At 36.8% G+C, this 25594-nt stretch overlaps 2 pseudogenes; both read right to left on the reverse strand.

Moving 5' to 3' along the window:
- Positions 1–22739: 22739 nt before the first annotated feature.
- LOC129236565 (U2 spliceosomal RNA) lies at positions 22740–22925 on the reverse strand (annotated as a pseudogene).
- Positions 22926–23514: 589 nt separating this feature from the next.
- LOC129236604 (U2 spliceosomal RNA) lies at positions 23515–23680 on the reverse strand (annotated as a pseudogene).
- Between the last annotated feature and the right edge of the window lie 1914 nt (positions 23681–25594).

Here is a 25594-nt window from a genome sequence, read left to right on the forward strand (position 1 = left end):
GAGAAACAAATTTTTGCTATCACTTGTAAGCATTTTCTATGGCATAACCTGGTCACCAAAGACATTCTTTAAAGTGCTCAATGCTTCTGCAGTTTCCTTACTCTAGAAAATTGTTTAAATCGCTAGATTAACATTTTATCACGGTGTACAAAAACTAAAGGTGGCGTCTTCCGAATGCAGTTTTCTTGAATTTGTATGCGGATGACGCCGTGGCAAGAAAGTGTGTGTGTACTCGTATAATTCCCTAAGCTTCCTCTTCTTCTTCTTCCAGTTTCTATTGCTTTCGCTTACTCTTCCCCTTCACAAGCAAGTAATTTCCCTTTCTTTTGTTTGTATATTCGCGAGGCATGACGTCGCAGGAATTCAGAAGACGCGATCTTGTATTTTATGATTCTTGACTTTCTTTACAAAGCACGCTTGCTAACATTGGCATTAAATTTTACTCAAATATCAAACCAGTTTTACGAACCCCACGTACAGTGATACACAGCTTATTTGATGCAGGTAATACTTTTTTAGAAAAAAGAAAATGACTCGATGTTTATTAAATTTAATAAAAAAAATGTATACGACTTGTAATGAGATATGTACATATGTATGAACTGTTTACCACTGCAGAAAGCACAATAACAAAAACAAAGCTTGCTGGAAAATATAGAAACAAACAGTTTTCTCATCAAAATATGCTCACAGCTTAAATGATGCAGTGTCTTTTATTTTTTCTATGAGCATGCAATAACGGTGAAATGTATTTTTTCAGTTTAGCTTAGCGTCTTAAGTCATTCTCAAAAAATTTTTGTAACGAAAAGTTGATAAGATTTCAATTTTTTAAAATGGGAAAACGGGCCTCACTTGAAAAAAGGGAAGTCGTTATTCGTCATTATAAAGAAGGCAAAATCCAACGGAAAATTGCAGAAATTGTTGCTATTAATTCCTCAACTGTCCAGCACATTATAGAAAGGTTTCGCCACGAAAACAGGATAGAAGATAAGGGCAGATCTGCGCCAAATAAAATATTTAGTGATGCAGATAAGAGGTGGATTGTTCGCAAAGTTAAAGAAAAATACGATTTAACCGCTCCAAAATTAACGAAAGAAGTCGAAAAATATTTAGCTAAGATCTGTAATCCTGAAACTGTTCGTAGAGTTATGCGTGAAGAAAATTTTCATAGAAAGACTGTCCGACATAAGCCGTTGATGAATGCTCGTAATAGAAAACAAAGAATATAGTTTTACAGACAACATTTGAACAAAACCATTTCGTTCTGGAAGTCCGTTGGTTTTGCGGATGAAAATAAATTTAACCATTTCAGGTCTGATGGGAAGTCCTGCGTTTGGAGAAAACCTAACACCGCGCTTCAACCATGTAATTTGCGCTCTACAATTAAACACGGCGGGGGAAGTGTGATGGTATGGGTTGCATGTCCTATTCAGGCGTCGGAAATTTAACATTTCTCGAAGGAAACATGAACAGAGAGATGTACCTGGATCTGCTAAAAGATAATTTAGTACAAAATGCGGATAAAATGGGCATTAGGGATTCGTTTAAGTTCTACCAAGATAACGATCCCAAGCATACCTCTGGTATTGTAAAAACTTGGCTTATCTGGAACTGCCCACATGTAGTACAGACACCTGCACAGAGTCCAGATCTCAACGTTATTGAGAATTTGTGGTCTGTGCAGGAAAATAAAATAAGAAACAACAATATTTCTTATGCTTCTGATCTGAAACAGGCACTACAGGAAGGAAGGATGGGATAAAATTAGTTCCGAGTGCACACCAAAACTTGTAGAATCTATGAATTCCCGATTAAAAGCTGTTCTGGATCAAAAGGGATACCCCACTAAGTATTAGCCGTAATCATGAAGTCGAAATATTAACGTGTTTATGTTTTTTGAATACTTTTAGTTTAGTGCATCCTTTAAGCTGTGACCTCAAAACTGTAACTGAATTATTTTAATTTGCCATATCTTTCTTATGAAGAAACATTTTTTATTATTTTTTGTTACTTAGTAAAATATGTTATTTAGCAATTTTAAAAAATATAAAATTTTTTTCTGTAATGGAAATACCATAAATATATTGATATTTTAATAATTGTTTTTTTTTTTTGTGGTTGCATCAAATAAGCTGTGAGTCACTGTATTTAAAATTCAAAATTTTGCATTACATTCTCCTCATAGGAATTGTTATAAGTTTTTATTACAACTTTAATATTTATTGTGGTAGCACCATCACCACAAAAACAAAAATTGATTACTTTTCTATTGAAAATGCTTTAAGAGTTGCTAAACTAAAAGATTTCGTTCACTAGCCGTTATCATCGCAATCTCCTTAATTTTCTGGTACCTTCGCACCATTAAATTATCCCACTCAAATATTCACTAATTAGTGAGATGAAACGTGCAACACTTGTTTTGTGGCTACATCAACATTTATTCATTCACAATGCTATCATTTATTATCTGACGTTTATTTGAACATTTACGCGCCTTGCCTTCACTTCAATTCACCACACACACCAAGTGGCCTGATTAAGTGCTCTCTGCGTGATCCTTGAATGCAGCCCCATGGAATTGCCAAAGCACTGCCAGCTTACAGCTTCGGTCGGTTTTCACATACATACATACAAATTTGAATGCATACCTATGTACGAATTATACCCGATAGCAAATACGACGAGCATTACCGTAAAGTAAGTAGGAGTTTAAGGCGATGCAAAACTATACGCGAGTATACTAAGGTAAGCGAAAAGGTAATATAAAAATCACAATTGTACGCTTACCATTGAAGCCTAGTCGTCGCTAGTCGGAAGGCGAGATTAATCAAATACACAGCATTAATCGTGTAACTTTTTTTCAGAAAGCGATTTAGTCGAATCGAATTTCCTGTTCTGATTAATAGAATTTAATTATTCCATTTGTGGAACAACATCAAGACGCACACCACAAGTAGGAGGAGAGGAGAGGCCAAACACCCAGAAAGGGTTTAAGCCCTAATTATGTATTCTGGGTATACAAGGTTTCTTACAGACTACGTGGAACTAACAATTTTCGTAATTATTAAAACAATTCATTGAGTGTTAATTTGAACTTACGGCAGGCACCTTGCCGTGGTGCGGAGGCTTAGTCGAATCATTAACCAGACTCTATCAATGGATGGTCATTTGGTCGTTCAATTACATTCCAGCGAGAGCATTCCATTCCCATAGCTCGGGCTGGTTTTTTGAACGATGACCAAGTTCTGCCCTGGGTTGGACCAAGGTGAAATATGACCTGTGCCGAGGTTCAACCTGGCTGGGGATCCAGATCAAAAATAGGCTAGTCGCGACCGGAGTGCTCCGGATACCTGCCGACCTCCGGTTCTATCTAGCCTTACCTTTGCAAACGGACTTCTGTACAGGCGGACCTCCCTCGCCCGACACTCGTGGGACCTAAATGGAGATGAATTTAAAGAAATATATTTCTAACAAGGAGGTCGGTCCTCCCAAAAAACCGAAAAAGGTGACTGCTGCCACAGCTGCGAGCAAGTTAGTGGTCAAACCGCCATTAATAGAAGATAGAGGGGGCTTGAGCTATAGAGTAGGTCCCAGCAAGAGTACTGCAGGAGGCAGCGGGGGGCGAGGAGGCTTGGGAAAACCGGTCTTCAGCGAGTGACAGCAGGAGTTTCGAGATCAACTCTGCTTAGGGCGAGCAATCCTCATTTCACCTCAACCTCTTTTAAGGGGCGGGGCTCGGCACCTGCTTCCAGGTTTAACAGGCAGGCTGCCATAGAAGGGCCTAGTACCTTTAGGCGGAGTAAAACTTTTGGGCAGCGGGGACTGGCTAAACATGTCCGTCCCTCTAAGCAAAGCTACTACGAAGAAAAGGCGATGGATAGGGTTTTATTTAGACTAGGAAAGGTAGCAGCAGACCAGCTAACAGAATAACAGGCTAAATCGCTGGAATGGGCAAAGGGAGTAATACGAGGGGTGACTTTTATATGTCGGGATTAGAGAACAAAAACAAATTTTAATCATCGAAAATCACTTTATTGTTTTTCAAAATATTCTCCATGAAGATCTATACACTTTTGCATGCGTTTGAACCAATTGTCGAAGCACTTTTGCCACTCTGAATGAGGTACCTCCAAAGCATGCATTCTGAATGCCGCAACCGCTTCTTCAGGTGTCGAAAAACGTTGACCTCTCAGTTTGTTTTTTACGTACGGGAATAAAAGGAAGTCATTCGGTGCCAAGTCAGGACTATAAGGCGGATGACCCATTAATTCGATGTTTTGGGTGCTCAAAAATGCAGTTGTTTGAGCCGATGTGTCAGAGCTCGCATTGTCCTGGTGCAAAGTGATCCGTCTTTGGCGATTGGTTTTCCTAATTTCTTGGAAGACAACTGGCAAACAAATGGTTGTGTATCACTCAGAATTTACTGTTCTGCGTTGTTCTAGTGGTACGGTTGCGACATGTCCAACGCGAACAACTTTTGTTGGATTTGGCTCATCTTGAAACACCCATACAGTCGACTGCTGTTTACTTTCGGAGCCCTGTGATCGTATTTTTTAAGCATTTCCTTCGACCAATCGACACGAGCCTTTTTTGAGCGATTGACAAATTGTGTGGGATCCAACGCGAACAAATTTGTATGACAGTCATATGTTTATGCAATATTGAATGTAAGCTGGTCCCACTAATGCCTAAGATTGTCTCAATCTCACGATAGGTCACATGACGATCTTGCAATATCAGTTCGCGCACAGCATCAATGGTTTTCGGAACAACAACTGATTTTGGACGACCTTCACGAAATTCGTCTTGGAGTGAACTACGACCACGATTGAATTCACCATACCATCGATAAACACTGGTCCTTGATGGAGCTTCATCGCCAAAAAATGAATTAAGTTCATTCATGCAATGTTGCTTTAACCCCATTTTTGGACCGACATGAATCTTTTATGTTACTGTAAACAACACAAATAGCGCTGGTATTTCCAAATGTTCTGAGTACGTAAAAGCCAAAAAATGTCAAACTTTGCGATACAGCTGTCAGTTGCCAGATTGCAACACCAGGGCTGCCAAATCCTGCCAAATAAAAGGCACCCTTCGTATCCGACTTGGGAAAACCGTCGGATGCTACACCTAAAAGGCAACGATCCGCAGATTAAGCGGAAGAAAAGGTCGCCAAAAAACGAAAATTAGGTGGCCATATGTAGTGAGGTCATAAAAGGCGGCGGTGATATATTGGTCGTCATAGACAAAGGGAGAAGAAGAAGGGACCATTCCTAAGGAAAAATGGAGGTGGATTGAGGAGGCTATTCCGAAGTTTATCTCCAGATCCTAGAGGATGATATCAAGGTAGAGCAAAGCTCATCGCCCGCGAAGACGTTAAGGTCAGTCCCGCTCTACAGGTTGGCCGTAGCCAAGGTAGGAGAGGTTTGGTCGGGAGCCAAACTCGAAGCGGTTAGTAAAGAAGAAATTCCAAGCACACCTCGAGCTCGAGTTTGGATTCCGGCCAAGCAGGCATAAAGATCATAAAGCTTACAAAATGGCTAAAAATGCTTGTAAAAATTTCAGCTAACTCTGTTCAATGGACTTGTCGTTACGTCTTGTAGTAATACCGTTACCGTTGATAACGTTACCGTTAAGATATGAAAACTTATACTTCCACAAGTTCGTGTTATGACAAGTACCAAGGCGCAGTATGAGAGTCAGCCTTCAGTTATCGAGTTTTTCCTTGCATTTTTTTTTTTTTAATTTTTAGGAAAAGTTCGTTGTTATGTCTGCCATTAGCGCAGAAAGATCAATAAATTTTAAATTAATTTAATTTGAGAAAGAGGTACACCAGTTCAAATATTTATTTCTTAGGGATACTAATATTAGCGAAGAATTTTGATACCGAATTTTCGGGATATTTTTGAAGGAGTCTCGGGAACCCGAGCTCACTTTGGAACTTAACTTTTTTAAGAAATAAAAATAAATGTAAAAATCGTTACCATGCAAACCTTACCGTCAAATTTTTTCGTGTAAATATGTAAAATATCAACTGTAATTACAGCGTTAAGATATGAAAACTTATACATACTCATACAGCGGTTCTGGTCGAAGTGATTTTGACTAAAAAAAACTAGGCTTGCTCCATTGGTATGAGCAAAAACGCATGGTAACTGGCGTAGAGCAGTGGAAAACGGTAAAATAGTCGGATGAAACCTGGTTTAATTGCACTGCAACGGCCTCTTTCAGTATGCCCGTCGATTTCCGGGGGAGCGCTTGAAAGAAAATTGTGTGACGAAAACGGTTAAGCATTCTAAAAGCCAAATGGTCTGGGCATGCTTTTCTTTCTATATGCGGAGTCGTTTATTCTTTGTTGATGGAATGATGAACGCTCAAAAGTATGGAGAAGAACAATTCGAGCATACTTCTGAGGGCATTTCAGGACGACTCCGCACCATGACATCGGGCTAAATCGGTAAGTTTTTATACGGTATTTAATCGATAATATATCCCCACGGTGGCCGCCGTAGCGGAACGAATTGATGCGTGAGTACCGTTCGACAGTGACACCAAAACGATAGAAAAAGTTGTTTTTAATAACGGTCGAATAGAACTCGGCAGGCAACGACAAACCTCCGAGTGTATTTCTGCCGTGGAAAAGATCCTCATAAAAAATATTTGCCGTTCGGAGTCAGCTTAAAACTGAAGGTTTCTTCATTTGTGGAACAACTAAGTTTTCTCTCCACAAATACGAGGAGGAGCTCGGCCAAACACCCAAAAAGGGTGTACGCGCCAATTATATATACAAGGTGAAGTCCAAAATAAACAAGACTGAGCTAAAATAGAAACGACAGGAGCTTTGTTCTGATAACTTCGAGTTTATTTATTCAAAATAGTCCCCCCTGGCCTCGATACACTGTTTTGTGCGACCTAAAAGCTTTTTGAGAGAGTGTTTCAGGTCATTGGCCGGAATGTCCTTCAGGATGTCGGTACAAGCCTTTTGGATGGCCTCTATGGGCGCAAAACGTTTTCCTTCCATGGCCAAATGCAATTTTCCGAATATGTAGTAGTCACAGGGAGCCATATCCGGCGAATACGGTGAGTGATTGATGGTTAAAATGCGATTTCTAGTCAAAAAATCAGTCAGAAAAGTGGATCGATGAGATGGTGCATTATTATGCAATAAGCGGAAGCTTCCTCCTTCGCGGTAATCAGAGCGAATTCGACGAATGCGATGCAACAAACGCTTCAAAACGCCAAGATAGCAAATTACATTGACGGTTTGGCCCATTGGCACGAACTCCTTGTGGATAATTCCCTTGGAATCGAAAAACCAAATTACCATCGACTTGATTTTTGACTTCTGCAAACGCGAATTTTTGGGTGGTGGCTCATCTGCAGCCTTTCATTGAGCACTTTGACGTTTAGTTGCGATTCATGTTGGAAACACCACGTTTCAGCACCAGTCCTGTTTTTTTTTTGGACTTCACCTTGTATATGCATATATAAATATTATATTTCTTCCAATTCCATATTTCAAATTTTACAGGATCCAGGACCTGAAAAAACGGGATTCCGGGATTGGCATCCCTAGTATTTATACATATTTATGTAAAATGTTGTTTATGAAATTTGTGCTTGGCGCGACAGACAGCCTTCACCGACGTTGGTTCCCACATCTATGTAATGTCTATGCGACGCTAAAGGGAAGGATAAATCCTCGTGTGCACATACATATGCACATATATAACATTATACATTATATTTACATGCATACTTACTAACTTTATGAGTATTAATGCTCTTAAAGTTTATGATATACGAGTACATCTGTATATGTAATATATTAGTATACATATAAGCACATATGCACATACATACACAGGAGCGCTCCACACATGTCACGCACCCCCGTGCAGCGCTGAAGGATAAATTAAACAAACAACGAATAAAAGGGAGATGTTGCTTGACAGGAAATGGCGGTCTTCAGAAAGTTGAAAATTTCGTAGATAATTGAAAAGCGTAACGTTAACCCAAAGCGCTATGAAACTTGAAAATACAGTTGCATTGTTTATAAATTCATGTATAGGTATAAGTACGTACATACATAAAATACACAGAAAGAGCATGAAAAGCGATTATAACAATACTTGAAAGCCAAACGATTATTCCTTAAACTGTTTTTAATTAAATTTCTGAAATGTCGTTGATACTGAAATATCTTTTTAATTGGTCTCGTAAATAAAAGGAGATCAGCTTTAGTGCATATCGCTGCTACGCGCAAGTGCTTATGTCAACCCTGCGGGATATCGGCTAATACCGAAGCGGCATCCTTCAAATTAATGGAGAATCATTTCTAGTTCGCATTCCTACACAAAAGTAACTTGTGAGTTTTCCACGGTGTTGTTCAAGTAGGCCGATTTGTGTTGTCGGTATGTCGATTATGCATACAATCATAGTTTTCTCAATAATTTGAAACTGATACTAGATGGTAAACATCCAGAAAAAACATATAAAGAAATTTCCATAAAAATATACTCGCAGTAATACCCGTTTGATACGCCCTTGGACGAAAATGTATTAGATCCCGCTCGGATTCAACTGCGCACTTTCAACGAAGCCGAAATAGAGTTCGCAATTTTGTGCTTCTTGTTCGTTCTTATCTTATATCAAGAAAAGAAAGTACAAGAGAGAACTTAATCGCAAGGTATTGAAGCTTTTTAGAAGTTCATAGGAAGGCTGCAAAACAATAATTTTGAGCTTTGATAAATCTTTGCTCCCTAAGTAATTGATGTACATATGTACATATGTATATATACATATGTGATATTGTATATACGAGTATATTCCGTATATGGCCCAAATATTTAACCCAGCGTCACCTAACGAGTACAGTTTTTCCCCCAAACAAAAAACAAAAACAAAAAATTTCAAGTTTTTAGGACTTATACTGAGTATAAACCAAATCGGACCCTAAATACGATTTTCCAGATTTATAGACCCTAGTGGGTATACCTGCCCTATCCGCTACTGATTCGAACCCTACAATTTCTTCTCATATAACCTCATTGCAAAATTATAAACAGAAAAAAAAATTGTTTATAAATATATAATTCATAGTACTACAACAAAAACCATATAAGGTAAAGTTTTAAACTTTATGCAAAATTTTTCAAAATTATCAACTTTTTAGCCAGATTTTTTAGAATTTTTTTGAGTATGCAGTTTTCCATAGTCCATTGAATTTTAGCGTAACAAAGTACAAGTTGCAAGTGGTTACAAAATACCACTGCTTTTCGTCACTTTTTTTGTTGGCGGCTCTAGACTTTTTCTTCCATATAAAAAAATCGAGCATTTAATGTGAATGGAAGCATCAGTTTTGCTCGCGCAAAAAATTTAAAAATTCAACGGTATTTTGTAGTTACTTGGTCATAGAGATTCACATACTGAAGAATGCATCGAATGTTCCCTTTTTACTCCTATTTTGAAGCACTGTTTGTATGGCTTCACCAAACATAAAGCTGGCAAAGAACTTTTTTTGAACCGTAATATCATTGCCGCTCTCGTCCACGCAAATTTTCGTTGTTACTATGTGCATTCACGTTAACATGCACTCTCTCAACATATTTATGATCTCCAGCGCAGGGTTTGTTGTAACTGTAAATGCAGCAATGTATACAACATAGAATCACGCCATATTTTTCTTTTTTTCTACGTGAAGGCACAAAAGGCAAGTCAATTATTGCAGAAGGTCATTCCCAATTTTGTCAAGTTCAAGTCATTACATACATACGTGCATATGTATGTATGTTACATAACTTATTGTGCTAGTTGTAAAAAACGCCAAATCACCAAACCTAGTAGTTTTTATTCTGTGCCTCACTTGGCATCATCACTGAAAGTAGTAGAAAAAGCTCTACAGATTACCAATCAACTTGAAGCCCCCCGTATTCATCCGATTTAATGTTTACATCATGGGATATGGCTCATTAAGAATTGATACATATAAAAGTAGTCGGTTCTTTTCAAAGGTAGCTTTATTCATAATTTCCAAGGTTTATTAAAAAAATAAATACAAATTTAAATAATTTACAAATAAAATGTTCGTTCGACCGTTAATAAACAACAATTCTTACAACTAAGTTAACAAATATGAGCTTAACAACTAATAGTGAGAGTCATAATGTATTTGTTGTTTCTGTTTTGTAACAAAGAGAAGAAATTGGTTTAGATAATGTCATTGAAGGAAAGATCAGTTAGTAATGGAGCGAATTAAGAAATGTGAGAATAAATTAAAACTTTACCCGTTGGGTTGCGTTTTTAAAAATATTTGCGGAGCGAACTCCGACTTCTTTATTTGAGCCTTTTACTAAAACTAAACTTACAATACTTTCTTAATTCTAAGCATAACCCAAAAGCATAGCCAAATTGACGATGTCACCTGCTTTGCCGCGTGACATTGTTCCAGGAATTTCGTTGTGAAATAGTTCGCACGGTAAATAAGCAGACATAGCGTCAGCATAATTGCAATAAAAGCGGATGCGCGTGCAACGGGTCGCTTGCAGCGTATGCAGCGTTAACTCCTCCCCACTCAAATTCGATTGTCCTCAATCGCCTTTAAAAATATGGCAGGTCATTTACACTTATCGTGGATGCGCGAATCGAGGTCGGGGGTTGAATGTTGGTTAGAATTATCGGTGTTACCGGGAGGTTGTTTGATCCGGTGATTTTAGTTGCTTTATTTGTTAAATTTGATGAAAATTTGCATAGACGTATCAGGAGGGCTGTGAAGGCTATTATGACAATAAATGCTGTCATCGAGACTTCACCTACTATGGTTCCAAATCGTAGCGTTTTGATTTCATTCGTGTTATTCATATGTAATTCCTTTAGGCTTTCAAGAGTCAAAATATTTTCCCATTTTTCCTCTATTGGTGTTATTTGTAATGTCGCTGGAATTACCTTTAGTGGGGGAGCTTCAATGTTCCGAAATACTTTGTCCTTAATAATTATTGTGGTATTGCTGAACTTTATCAAATATGTTCCGGTAAGTTGTCTTTCTTTATTTTCCTGGCGGATGGTTCCATTAAAATCTTGTAGGAAAATTAGTCCGGGGTGGATTTCCTCGATTTCTTGTATGTGTTGGCTGTTACTGTAGGTACATGTTGATGCTAAGCTTTTGATTATGTTTGGTATGCATGTATTATTACTTAAGTCTACTACTTGTTCTTTATTACAAATATTAATTTTATAATGCTTGATACATTGGGTTCTTAAACCGTATATTTTATTTTCTTGTCTTATAATTTCATAAAAAGGTAATTTCATAATTTTTCCTGCTTTCTTTACAGGTTTCAATATATAATTGTCAAAAGTAACATTTGTTGTTAATGGTATTTTCACCATATAGAGAATTATTGAATTCTTATAGATAACATTAACTTTAGCGTATTCCACCGCTTCTTCTGCTGATGCAAATGGCATCTTTTCTTGTTCTAACTTCTCGATAGCTAATTTAATTTCTAGTTTGTTTAATAAAATAGAATTAATTATTCCATTTTTCGCCCATTGCATGGCGTACTTAATATTTATAACTTCTTCTTTGATTAGTCGTATCTTATTTTGAATATGTATAGCGATTTCACTACTTAGATAACCTTCTTTTTTAATTACATTATTTATATCATTAAATCTTTTAGTTAATTCATTCATTCGTTCATTTAGTTCCTGATTTATTAAAATTTGCTTATTGTTATTAATATTTAATTCATTCATATTTTTACCTAATATTTCGAAGTCATCGTGATCTGGGGTACCAGCGATGTACTTCCATGCTGTTCCAATTATATTAATTGATCTTTTAGATTTATTGGTATTTAGAGGCTTTAGACTTTGTAGGATTTCGTTTGTTTGGTTTAATTCTTGTGATAGGATGCGATAGAATAGATTCGTAATTGGGATATTTTTGTCAACGTACGTCTGCACTTGTTGTAGAAATTTTTCGTAGATGGTCAAGTCAATAATATGTACTATTTTAAAGGTTCCGTCCGCTATTTTTGTCTGTCCACTGTTTATGGTTACCAAATGTGACGACGTGTAGTCCAGTATTTGTAAGTCTGCTGCGACTTCGCAAAGGAATAGAATTCTGAAAAATTCGAAGCAATGGGTTTCTTAATTTCTTTTTTTTTTAATTTATGTCCTTCATGTTTTGATATGGCTTTTATGAATGGTTTTTCCAGATTGTGTTAAAACTGTGGTGTTTTTGTCTTGGGCAACTATTTCTTTTCTATATCTTGGGGTTAATTTATTGCCAAGTCTCTTGTTTATCCTGACATATATGGTTTCTCCTACAGCATATGCTTTGGGTGGTTCTTTATTTTTATTGTGGTAGTTCAGGTCTGCCTCTTGTTTGTCCTGTAATTTTTTTATCGTTTCTTGTCGGTCTTTTTCAAGTAAATTTGGGTCACTACTAACCCTTCTGCCAAAGAATATTTCTACCGGTTTCTTTCCTGTTGTTGAGTGTACTGAAAAATTGTATTCTTTAACTGATTTTTCCAGGAGTTCATCAAATGTTCGGTATGTCTTCTCTGTTTTGAGGCATCGTATAATTTCTTGGAGGGTAGAATGGAAGCGTTCAATTTGGCCATTTACACAGCTTGTGTACGGTGGTGTCCGGAAGATTTCAATGCCGAATTCATTTTCGATCATGAAATTTATGGAGGATGAATTGAATGATTTTTCATTGTCTATTATCAGTTTCTCGGGTACTAGGGAGAAAAGAATATCCCTCAAGGGTTGTCTAATGTCCTCAGTTGCTCTGGATTTAACTATTTTCGCAATTGCATACTTAGAAAACTTGTCTATGGCAGTTAAAATTATTTTTTTGTCAGTTAGAAAAATGTCTATGTGGACTAATTGACCTGGATATTGTGGAATAGGGGTAGCCTGAATTTCCTGTTTCCTAGGGTGGCGGTCATATTTGTTTTCTATGCATACTGTGCACTTTTTTATAATGTTATTTATTTTTTGAGTCATGGAAGGGAAATAGTATTTTTCTATTACTTGGATTTTGTTTTCTCTACAGTTTCTATGTGCTCGTCTGTGTGTTCGGATTATAATATCTTCTTGCAATTGTTCATCTGTAATATCTTCTACTTGTTTTTGTGTAAATCTGACTTTGCAATTGCTGAAATATTGTGGGTAAATGTCTTGTATTAGTCCCATTGTTCGTTCGTCTGTCTTTATACCGTTAATTACTGATGGGTTCAGATAGCGTTTGAGAAGTTGTATTATTTTGTTTGAATCGTAATATGGTTCGGTGATTATGTGCCTGTGGAAAGTGGGAAAAACAATTTTAAATTGGTACGTCGAAATATTGTTTGTTGTAAGAAAGATTTGATTTTTAAATACGTTGATTGGTGCATAAACGCTGTGGATTAAGTTGTGGGAAGAGCTCTCATCACTGTGTTGCGTTACCGTTAAGGAATTTAATTGTTCCGTTTGCGGAATTCTCGATAGAGCATCTGCGACGACGTTAGCTTTTCCTGGCTTATAATGCAGTTCGAAATTATACTCTTCGAGAATCGCCTTCCACCGTTTCATCTTACTATTATTATTTTTGTTGCTCAGAGCATAGGTGAGCGGTTGATGATCGGTGTAAATTTTTACCTTTGATCTACCGTATAAGAAATTTCTTAACGTATTCAGAGACCAAATAATTGCCAGCATTTCCTTTTCGTTTGCGGCGTAGTTTTCCTCAGTTTTGCTTAACGTTCTGGATATAAACGTAATCGGTTTGTCATCTTGTGACAGTACCGCACCTATTGCGAAATTTGACGCATCAGTTGTTAGCGTGAATTCCTTTTCGAAATTCGGATAGGCTAATATCAAGTCCTCGGAGGTGAGGGCTGTTTTCAACTTATGAAATGCTTCGATTGCATCGGCGTTTAAGTTAATTTTAACTTTTGAGGATTGATTTTTGGACATTCGTCCTTCCTCCCCTCTTAAAAGGGATGTCAGGGGTTTAGCGAGCCTTGCATAATCACGTACAAAGCGACGGTAATACCCTGATAGACCTAAGAATGAGCGCAATTCTTTTAAAGTTTTAGGATACGGTATCCTTTTAATTGCATCAACCTTTGCCGGATTTGTTTTAACTCCTTCTGAAGAGATTATGAATCCTAAGAATTCGACGGATTTTTTGAAAAAATTACACTTATCAAGTTGCACTTTCATGTTCGCTTCTTGAAGCGTCTTGAAAATTGATTCTAGATGACGGATATGGTCGCTTTCAGTCTTGCTGAAAATGATTATATCGTCGACATAAACAAAACATATTTTGGCTATATGATCACGTAGTATATCATCAAGTGCCCTCTGAAAAATTGAAGGGGCATTTTTTAAGCCAAAAGGTAACCGAGTGAACTCGTATTTACCATTACTTATTGAAAAAGCTGTTTTTTCAATGTCTGATGCTTTGAGAGGGATCTGATGAAACCCACTCTTTAAGTCCAGCACGGAAAAGAACTGGTTTTCCCCTAGTTGCGTAAGGACATCGTTGATCTCTGGGATCGGGTATCTATCTGCGATAGTTTGCTCATTCAGCTTTCGGTAGTCAACAACAACTCTGTATTGCTTATTTCCTGCGGAATCGGGTTTTTTTGGCACAATCCATACGGGGGAATTGTACGGAGATCTAGATGGTCTTATTATGCCATCTTTTAACATTTCTTGAATTTGAGTTTCTACTTCCGATTTTAGGGAAGTTGGGTAAGAATAATAGCGGGTATATACTGGTGTATCGGTCTTAGTTCGAATTTCGCCTATTACTTTGGTCGTATAAGTGAGTTTTGTATCTGGTTCTGCGAAAAGATTTGGGAATTTATTTGCTAAATTTCTTAGCGAGTATTTCTGTTCTTGTGTCATATGGTCATCTTTAATGCTGATTGTGTTGACGGTTTTTGAAATTAATTGCTTCATTTTAATTTTAATGGTATTTCCTATAGTTACGAGGCTGTTTCTTGTATGAATAACTGCATTTATGGCTCTAAGGCTATCGTTGCCAAGTATACCATGGAACGATTTCAAAGTTGGGAGTATAAAAAATTTAAGGTTAATGTCCCTGAGATTAAAAAGATTAACGTATGTATGTTGGGTGACCTTTACGTCTCCTGCTATTGACTTTGCGTAGAAAACTTGTTCGTTAGGTATTGCCTTTTTTACAAAGTTCGGTTGAATGTAATTTTTTGTAGATCCGGTGTCTATTAATAGTTTGAGAATGTCTCCACTCTCCGTCTTGCACTGAATGTACGGTAGCGAAGAGTGCGTCAGCCTAAAAAATGTATGTCACTAGTGTCCAAATAGTCTTTGTCGTCATTGTCGGTGTTATATTGGAAATCGTCGGAATTGTTTTGGAAATCTTCGGGATCGTTTTGGTCAATGTAGTATTGCTCAGGTGGAGTTACCTGTTCTTCGTTATAGGTTTCTGAATCTATGTGAAAGTTTCTTTGCATTTTTTGTGGCGGTAGTGGATTGCCAGTTGTGGGTCTTTTTCCCACAAATTCATTTGGTTTTGGTTTGTTCATATAGTTTATGTTATGCGTACGCATGGATGTATCAACATCCATAGGCTCTGGCCTTGGCTGTGGCTTGGGGAATGGTCGCGGTGGCGGATTGTTCATTTGTCTGAACTGCGGCAGATTGTTCATTTGCCTGAACTGCGGCGGATTATAAAATATGTTGGGTCTGTATGGGCGAGGCTGTGGTAAATATGCCAATTCGGGGTAGAATTCTCTATTTTGTCGCGGCGGCGGCATATTAAACTTCCTTGGTGGAAGTGGAGGACGAGGATCATGCATCCTTCTACTTTGGCCGTTCATAGCGTAATGAGACCGATAGTTCTGGTTTTCCAATTTCAGGCAGAGATGGAGTGCCTGAGGAAGGTCTGCCGGTTCTCTTATACCGAGCAGTCTCGGCAAATCGCCTTTTAAGCCTCGAATGAAAGTATCGAGAGCTTTGTCTCGGTACGTTCGAGTTAAGAGATGCATTGATTCTGGACCGGCGTCGATGCATCCAATTTTATTTAATATAAGCGACAGGTGAGAATATACCTGTTGGTAGAACTCTTGGATGGTGAGGTTACCCTGCACCAAAGAGGTCATCTGGTACTCAAGGGTACCTAAATCGCGTTTGTCCGCGTAGTGAAGGGTGAGGCATTTTGAAATGGCCTTCCACTCCAAAGGGGTATTGTACGACTCGAGGGCAATGTCTGCATTACCCACGATCTTGTTTCGTACGACATTAAGTATGCCATAATATTTGGGGCTTCCTCTTTGGGGCTCGTAGATTTGAAGAACGCGATCTACGCTTTTCTTCCAGGAGTTAAACTCTCCTGGTTGCCCTGAGAATTCTCTAATGCATCGGACAACGTCCGGGATTTTGTCTAGATCCGAGACATTATTCGAATGTCTTGGATCTATGGTAACGTCAGAGATATCGGAAAAGTTGGAATTTGGATTCAGCGCGGCCTGTACGATGTTTCTTCCTTCTCGTTGAAAGATATTACTAACCACTCTGGTCACTACATCCGTCAACTGTGTCATATTTATGTCTGGGGTGTTAGGGATGTTAGGGACAGGAGGTGGTGTTGTATTTGTGTTTAAAACTGGGGGCCTGATTAAATTGTTAGGGTTAGACATTTTTCACTTTCACTAAATTTCTTTTGAAAATCTGTAATATTCTTTAGTATTCGATTTCCTTTCTTAAATTTTCTTTTGTATATATTTATTTAACTTTCTTAATATTATATTCGAATCTTTAATGGATTTTAATATATTTGACTTCCTTTACTATACGATTCCCTTTTGGATAGATTTAATATTTTATTTCAATTTCGGTCTTTCAGTTTCCTTGAATAAATTTAATAATATTTTTTTTTTATTTAATTCTCTTTAAAATTTCTTTCTTAATTTTCTTTTAAATTTTAATATCGTAATATGTTTTTTTTTTTTTTTATTATTTTAGAATTCACTTTCTTTTCTTAATTTTCTTAATTTTTTCACTTTCTTATGCTCTTATGCTATTCTTACATTAACGACAGGAAACTGGAACATTTCATGATGTCCTTCCTTTTTCGGCAGGTCCTGATAGACGGCTGATTTTTTGTAGACGGTCCGGTAGAGCGGCTGGCAATTTATGCCGTCCTTTTCCTCTGCGTAGGCAGCTACTTGGGGGCCTCCTTCTCTACTCTTACGGCGTGTTTACTTTTGCACTCGCGTAGACTCGTCACGAAATGGGATCAACGGATTCTTTTTAATTTAATATTATATTTTACTATTATTTTAATAAATTTTCTTTTAATCGCACGAAGTAGCACTAAACTATCAACGACTCGCGTATGTTGTTATCCCGTTGGGTCCCTGCTCGGGCGCCAATTAAAACTTTACCCGTTGGGTTGCGTTTTTAAAAATATTTGCGGAGCGAACTCCGACTTCTTTATTTGAGCCTTTTACTAAAACTAAACTTACAATACTTTCTTAATTCTAAGCATAACCCAAAAGCATAGCCAAATTGACGATGTCACCTGCTTTGCCGCGTGACATTGTTCCAGGAATTTCGTTGTGAAATAGTTCGCACGGTAAATAAGCAGACATAGCGTCAGCATAATTGCAATAAAAGCGGATGCGCGTGCAACGGGTCGCTTGCAGCGTATGCAGCGTTAACTAATATAAGTAGGAGAGATAAGGAGAGGATGAGTAAGGAAGTGTGTGTTGTTGGTAGTGGGAGCGCGGGTATGTGAGCATATAGCAGAAAATATTTTTCGCCTAATATATATGTACATACATATGTATGTGGTATATGTCTTAATGACCTACAGCTTTATCACCTTTGGTTTTGATGAAAAGCAGCAGTAATACATTCTGAGGTTTGCCATTGCCTGCGGAGAGGCGGCAGCTTTTAGAAAAAACTTTTTCAAAATTCGAACCCGAAGAAACTGAATAGTAGTCTCACCTGGCCACATTTACATATCGAGCCATAACCGCCGAAAAAATGTATCCCACAAACTCGAAATTTTACAGGGGAAGGTTTTTTTTAAATTAAATCAGTTTCAATAAAGCCATTATTTTAAAATTTATAATGTAAATATTTTTTTGTGTAATACATTTCATTTTAATAATTTTAAATAGATATTTGCATCATAAAGGTTGTTTTTGTGGGATACATTTTTTTTGCTTTCCTTCTGGCAACCTATTATTAAAAAAGTGTGTGGGTTACACAAAAATTTATTTTAAGGAAGTGACTTCCCGTTTTTTTTTATTTAATTTTTTTTACTTAGTCCTTAAAATTAAATTACATTTGATTAAAATGATTTGATTTGATTAAAAAAAAAATAAAAAAAAAAAAATGTATACATTTCTTAGTACATATATTCGATAAAACAAAAATAAAGTAATGTAATTCATATATTTAAAGTTTTCTGTCAACAAAGTAATGTTGTTCATATTAAAATCTTGTAAACTTGAATAACGATAAATAAAAATATATAAAGAAAGCTAAATATTATCTTCCTGGTCGGTTTCAGGTAGCAAATCTTTAACAGATCCCTCCCATTTTAAATTTAAATACTCGTGTTGGAATTTTACGGGTAAAGTTTTTTTATCGCAAAGCGTTTTCAAATCCTTATATTTTTGTGAAATGTTCAACGTTTTCAATAAAAATTGTTGACAAACTTTAAAACTGCTATTATTGTTATTGATAAAATAATTAAAGCTGCACTTTTTTCTGTCACTTTCTCCATATCGCCTTTTAATATCGACTTGTTTAACACAAGAAGACAGCTAATCTTTCTGTCTAATTTTGTTGCCGATTCCCCAAAAATATTCATTTATTCTTACTCTTTCATCTTCAGAAATTATATCATGACACGAATTTGGACATTTTTTCTTTAAGCACGGGTTGGGCAAAGCACTCGCATTTTTTTAACTTAACTTTTTTTTCTTAACTTTTTGCAGCCTTTTAGGTATTCTCTTTTGCTTTCTGTAGCCCCTTTTCCCAACACACGTTTCCTCCTCGACTTCTTTTAAACTTTCCAAACCATTTAAATCAACGGAAGATTCATCTGAATCGCTATACGGTACCAGGGAGAGCTGTAAAAATATCCAATAATTGAAAACAAAAACATATTTTGCAAAAAAAAACAAATTCATAACTTCGACATATTGTTCTAAAGCTTTATCTTTAATTAAAGTCTCAAAAAATTGTGTTTTTTTTTATTTTTTCCCCTTGTGTTTCATTTATTTAAAAAGAGAATTTAATTGTATCCCACACAAGCGTTCAAAGAAAATGTAAACAAGTCACCATATGCATTTACATTAAAATTGTTTTTGTTATAAAATCATAACGGTTTAATCTACAGTCATGAAATTTTGACAGATGATGCAAGTGATGTTGAACTATCGATTTCGATAACAAAACAAAAATCGATTATGGTGTGGGATACATTATTTTGGCGGTAATGGCTCGATATACACGTACATAAACACCAATTTCATTTGCCCGCTTTCTGATTTGTAACTAAATTAGGAATCTGACATAATTTGCTTATGCCTGGAAACTTAAATAAATCCATATTTTAGATGAGAATTTTTAAAGCGGCATTTTCAAATGATCCTGTATTCTACACCGTTTACGGCAAACCGTGTGTATGTGAAATTCCTTCGTTTCGGTTAAAAACAATAAACTAAGTTACGCAGCCTCCTTTTTTAAAAACAACCTTAAATTTGTTCACGGGAACTCTGCAAACTCCCTTTGAAATATTCCGATTCTGATTGTTGATTATATGCACAGAAGTTTTCGTATTATATGCACGTCTGTATATGTAAAGGGTGTTTTTTTTAGAGGTTAGGTTTTCAAGATGAAATAAAACGTATATAATTTAATGTTATGGCCAAGAATTTAGCTTTATTATATTAATATATAAAGATAAGGGTTTGCCATTATGTTTTAAAAATGATTTCGGGCAAGTGGCCGCCGCGGCTGGCTCGAATAAATTCCAGCCGAGAGGCCCAATTTTCGACCACTTTTTGCAGCAATTGGGGCCGTATGTCAGCAATAACGCGCCGAATATTCTCTTCCAAGACGTCGATCGTCTCGGGCTTATCTGCGTAGACAAGCGACTTCACACAGCCCCACAAGAAATAGTCCAGCGGTGTTATATCGCACGATCTTGGAGGCCACGCCACAGGTCCACGGCGCGAGATAATACGCTCACCAAAAGTTTCCTTCAATAAATCGATTGTTGCGTTGGCTGTATGGCATGTAGCGCCGTCTTGTTGGAACCAAAGGTCGTCCACATCAACATCGTCCAATTCAGGCACGAAAAAGTCATTAATCGTGGCTCTATAGCGCTCTCCATTGACTGTAACATTATGGCCGGCTTCATTTTTAAAGAAATATGGACCAATGATTCCCTCTGCCCATAGAGCACACCAAACAGTGACTTTTTGAGGATGTAACGGCGTCTCAGCAATAGCTTGTGGATTATGTTCACTCCAAATGCGACAATTTTGCTTATTGACATATCCATTCAACCAAACGTGAGCTTCATCGCTGAACAGAAACCATTATTTTCGAACCGCGCGAACCGAACCATTATTTTCATAATAAATTTGCACGATTTGCAAACGTTGTTCAGGTGTAAGTCTATTCATTATGAAATGGCAAACCAAACTGAGCAGAAATCAAGTGACAGCTGTCAAAAAGACCATCTACGAAAAAAGTAGTGCCAACTTCAAAACCTAACCTCTAAAAAAACACCCTTTATGTAGGTATGTTTGTGCACGTGTACACGTAGTACAGCCCATATGCTTCAAAAGAGCACAACTCAAAATTTCAAATAACAACTTACACTCTCATATACTTAAGTATGTAGATACATTATGTATGTGTTGGTGTCGAACTTGTAGTTCGATTTCGAAATATGCTAGGAGAAGTCTTGTTATGAAAATATACGCCCAAAATACAATACGTTAATCAACAACATAAACTTATAAAAATCTATTTTTGTTGACAAAATCCGACTTAAGCACTTTTTACTTTTCAGCACAGACATTTAGAGCTCAATGCTAGAAATTTGACACTTTTTCAGCTACTTATTTTCTTTTCTCGATAAGCTCCAGCCAAAATACATTGAATAGAATTGTACGCGCATTTGTATGTTTATCACACACACGCACACACATCTGTGCACATTAGTTCGAACACGTAATCTAAGAGTCGAAATATTTATTTGGCACGCACGCGAATTAATGCAACACGCTTGGAGCTGCCACATTGGCTTATTCCACTTGAACATTATGTGCGGTAATCGCAAAAGTTACAAAATCAATAAACAAAGGTGCATACATACATGCACTTTTATGTGCAAGGAAGTTATTCGAAACGAGAGCCAAAGCACATTTTCCACCACCATTTTCAATGTGCTTGCCAGCAATCAAAGAAGCAACCTGCTTAAGAGAAGATATTTCTAATACATACGTATTACATATTTACTTATAATGCTGCCAAATCTTGGGCTTCATTAGGTCTTCAACATATCCGTATCTGTTTTAACAATTAGTTCCTTTGTTGGATGTGAATCAGTTTTCGCAATGTTATTCCTTAAGGGGTTAGGGGTAGTCAGAGGCCCAAAAAAATGATTTCCAATAATTTATTTTGCTAGTCAATTGCTTTATTTTCTTCTTCTTCTTAATTGGCGCGATTTAGCCGAGTTTAACAAAGCGCGCCAGTCGTTTCTTTCTCGTGTTAACTGGCGCCAGTTGGACACACACGAAGTGAAGCCAAGTCCTTCTCCACCTGATCTTTCCAACGCAGAGGAGGCCTTCCTCTTCATCTGCTACCACCAGCTGGTGCCGCATCGAATACTTTCAGAGCCAGAGCGTTTGTATCCATTCGGACGACATGACCCAGCTAAAGTAGCCGCTGGATCTTTATTCGCTGCGCTATGTCTATGTCGTCGAAAGCTTATACACCTCATCGTTCCATCGCCTGCTATATTCGCCCTTGCCAACGTGCAAAGGTTCAAGAATCTTGCGCAGAATCTTTCTCTCAAACACTCCAAGCATCGCCTTATAGAGTGTTAGTTTTGTTCGTCGAGAGAGGACTTTACTGCTCAGTTGCCTACTTAGTCTAAAGTAGCACTTGTTGGCAAGAGAGATTCTACATTGGAGGATGGTTCCATGTGTAGAAGTCCACGCAAGTGGGGAAAGTTGCTGATCGCCATTCACTTGGAAGTGGCCAGGACGATTCTTCTATATATGGTTCAAGCAGCTCACAACTTCCGAGATTTGGGACCCCCCACTTAAAAATATAACAAAAAAATAAAACCAGTCTAACGGTTAGACTTGATAGAAGTGAAACCTTCCGTAAAACAAACTGAGAGAGAATAAGACGAAAGCAGCATTAGGAGCGGGATAATTATAGGTTCATTAAAATATTGCTATAAAGTTCATATTTTATTTTCTTCATTTTATCATTATTCATCCTCAATGTTTTCAATTTCAACAAATGATACGAGTGGCTTATGATAGATAAAATATGATACAAATGCTTTGGTTTCGATGTTGTCAAAAAAAATACCCAAACGGACCGAATAAACAGACTTACAAATTTCTTCCATTTTCGTCTACTTGTATTCATATAAAAATTTATGTCTCTTCCCACCAAAGTTAAATGTATTAGTATATTTCTTCTTGTATTTATTCAAGGCTGAAATCCCGGCGGTACTGCAATACCGGGCCAACCCGTGGCAGAGGTGCAGAGCAAGCCCCTAAAACACTCCGCCCATTTTCAAAAATTAGTTTAACATTTGTTGTCCTCCGATGGAGGATCTATAAGATGTTAAGCTGATAACCACACTACCTAGTCAATACATTTTAAATAATAAACCTAATAAACCTTTTGAGAATTACACGCTCACAAAAAAAAAATTAATGTACGAAATATTTATACCGATTCACTTAAACTGACTTTCAGTATCTAAACCAAAAATAGAAAAGCCAAAAAACTGTTTCCAATAAATAATCAGAAATGTCCTACAATGCAAATTTCAAAAAAAAAAAAAAATTTTATTTCTTGTGATTCGAACCAAGAATTTTGGATCGGAAGCTCACATTGCTAGCCGCTCGGCTATCGCGCCATACTGTCGGTGCTGGCCTAAAAGTTATTTAGTTCGTCGCTACGTTTATATGTTGTAATTCGTTTCACTTTTTCCCAAATCACTCCCAACGATTCTAAAGAAGTTTTCACTTCAAAAATTAATGTACGAAATATTTATACCGATTCACTTAAACTGACTTTCAGTATCTAAACCAAAAAACTGTTTTCAATAAATAATCAGAAATGTCCTACAATGCAAATTTCAAAAAAAAAAAAAAAAAATTCCATTTTCGTCTACATGTATTCATATAAAAATTTATGGCTCTTCCCACCAAAGTTAAATGTATTAGTATACTTTTTTTTGTATTTATTCAAAGCCGAAATCCCGGCGGTACTGTAATACCGTGGCAGAGAAGGAGCAAGCCCCTAAAACACTCCGCCCATTTCCAAAAATCGGTTTAACATTTGTTGTCCTCCGATGGAGGATATATCAGATGTTAAGCTGATAACCACACTACCTAGTCAATACATTTTAAATAATAAACCTAATAAAACTTTTGAGAATTACACGCTCACAAAAATTATTTATATCAACATATAATATAACGCTTCGTAACTAAATAACTTTTAGGCCACCGCCGACAGCATGGCGCGGTAGCCGAGCGACTAGCAATGTGAGCTTCCGATCCAAAATCCTTGGTTCGAATCACAAGAAAAAATAAAAGTTATTTTTATTTAGTTCGTCGCTACTTTTATATCAACATATAATATAACGCTTCGTAGCCAAGTTGGTCGCTTTTTTCGTTTCCCTTTTCCTCAAATCACTCCCAACGATTCTAAAGAAGTTTTCACTTCAAAAACATGTTTCTAATAGCGGTCGCCCCTCGGCAGACAATGGCAAACCTGCGAGTGCATTTCTGCCATGAAAAAGCTCCTCATAAAAATATCTCCCGTTCGGAGTCGGCTTGAAACTGTAGGTCCCCATTTGTGGAACAACATCAAGACGCACACCACAAATAGGAGGAGGAGCAGGAGCTCAGCCAAACACCCAAAAAGGCTGTACGCGCCAATTATATATGTATATGTATATAAAAACTTGCGCTTATCAAATTTAAATCGAAAAGTGAATGAAGCAATAAATATTTCCCAAAATGACAGTTTTTCAATATGTCATACACATGGCATGAAAGTACCGTTGTTATAAAAACATTCATCAGTTTGAGTCTTTTCAATTTGGCGCCACGGCAAAATAATAAAATGGGGGAATATGTGGCAATTTGTGGGAATATTTTGCTGTACTTTGTCCTTTTGTATAAAATTTTATCACCAAAAATGTTGCTCAGTGAAAACTAGGCGTAAGTCGCTAACCACTTTATGAGCTTATTGCATTTCACATGATATTTCAAGCTGGCAATGATTTTTTTTGATAAACATGCACTATATTTTAACTGTAAGAGTGTAAAGATGCACAGTACCAAATTTCTAGAAACATCCTAAATCACAAACTGAAGCGAAGCTTAACTTTAAATAAATACAATAAATTCTTAAAGAAGTGTTTTTACAGTGTCGGAACATATGTAAGGATGTAGAGTATCCTTACTTATATTGGTTTGTCTTCTATTCTAGTTAATTCTTTTTGAAACACCTTGTCCATGTTTTCTTAAATCATTTTCAGCAACACCTAAAAGAGCCAAGTTTGTATTCCAGCTACCCCGTGTCAAACGCACATTTCGTGACAACTGCTACTAACGTGTGGAAAATAAAAAACGTTTTCCTGGCAGTTGCAGAAAAGAAGTGGAAAAATAAAATGAGCCAGGTTGTTGAGTTTGAATTGTATTTGGGGAGAGGTAGGAAAGCACGTAAAAAAACTTCGTAAAACTACTAAGTGGCATTGGTGTGAAAATGAGAAGTAAACACAGACTGGCGTTTAATTCTTGCGCTCTAAATATACTCAAATACTTACACACATACATGCATATGTGCCAATATGTGCCAATGTTCAAATGGCAGGGAAATTTAATAGCTGAGAATATTTTTTACACATTAAAAAATAGAGTGCAATTATTTAGCTTCTTGAGTGATATCATAAAGCCCTTTAACGCTGAACAGGAAGAAAAAATCGAAAGTTTGCTATCTCAATGGAGATACATACATACATATGTATGTGCATACGCAAGAATGATAGAAACAAAATTGCGCCCATCAGAGCTGAGTTTTGCTGTGTTGCTAACCATTTGCTCTTCGCAAGAAATTTAGTGCTTTTTTATACCCAAAATGCGAAAATGCTTTTTGTCTCTTTTTTTATTTTAAAGCTACCGAAACTCTAAGTTAAAAAAAACTGTCTTATTAAACAAAAGAAGGTTAAAAAAGGTCACTCTGAGAAGATTTTAGTGTTGATGAAAATTTGTTGGTTCTTATAAAATTTGATATTTTGAAGGTGTAAATTTAATTTTTT

Source organism: Anastrepha obliqua, chromosome 1, assembly GCF_027943255.1.
Source record: "Anastrepha obliqua isolate idAnaObli1 chromosome 1, idAnaObli1_1.0, whole genome shotgun sequence".
In the NCBI taxonomy this organism is placed as follows: domain Eukaryota; kingdom Metazoa; phylum Arthropoda; class Insecta; order Diptera; family Tephritidae; genus Anastrepha; species Anastrepha obliqua.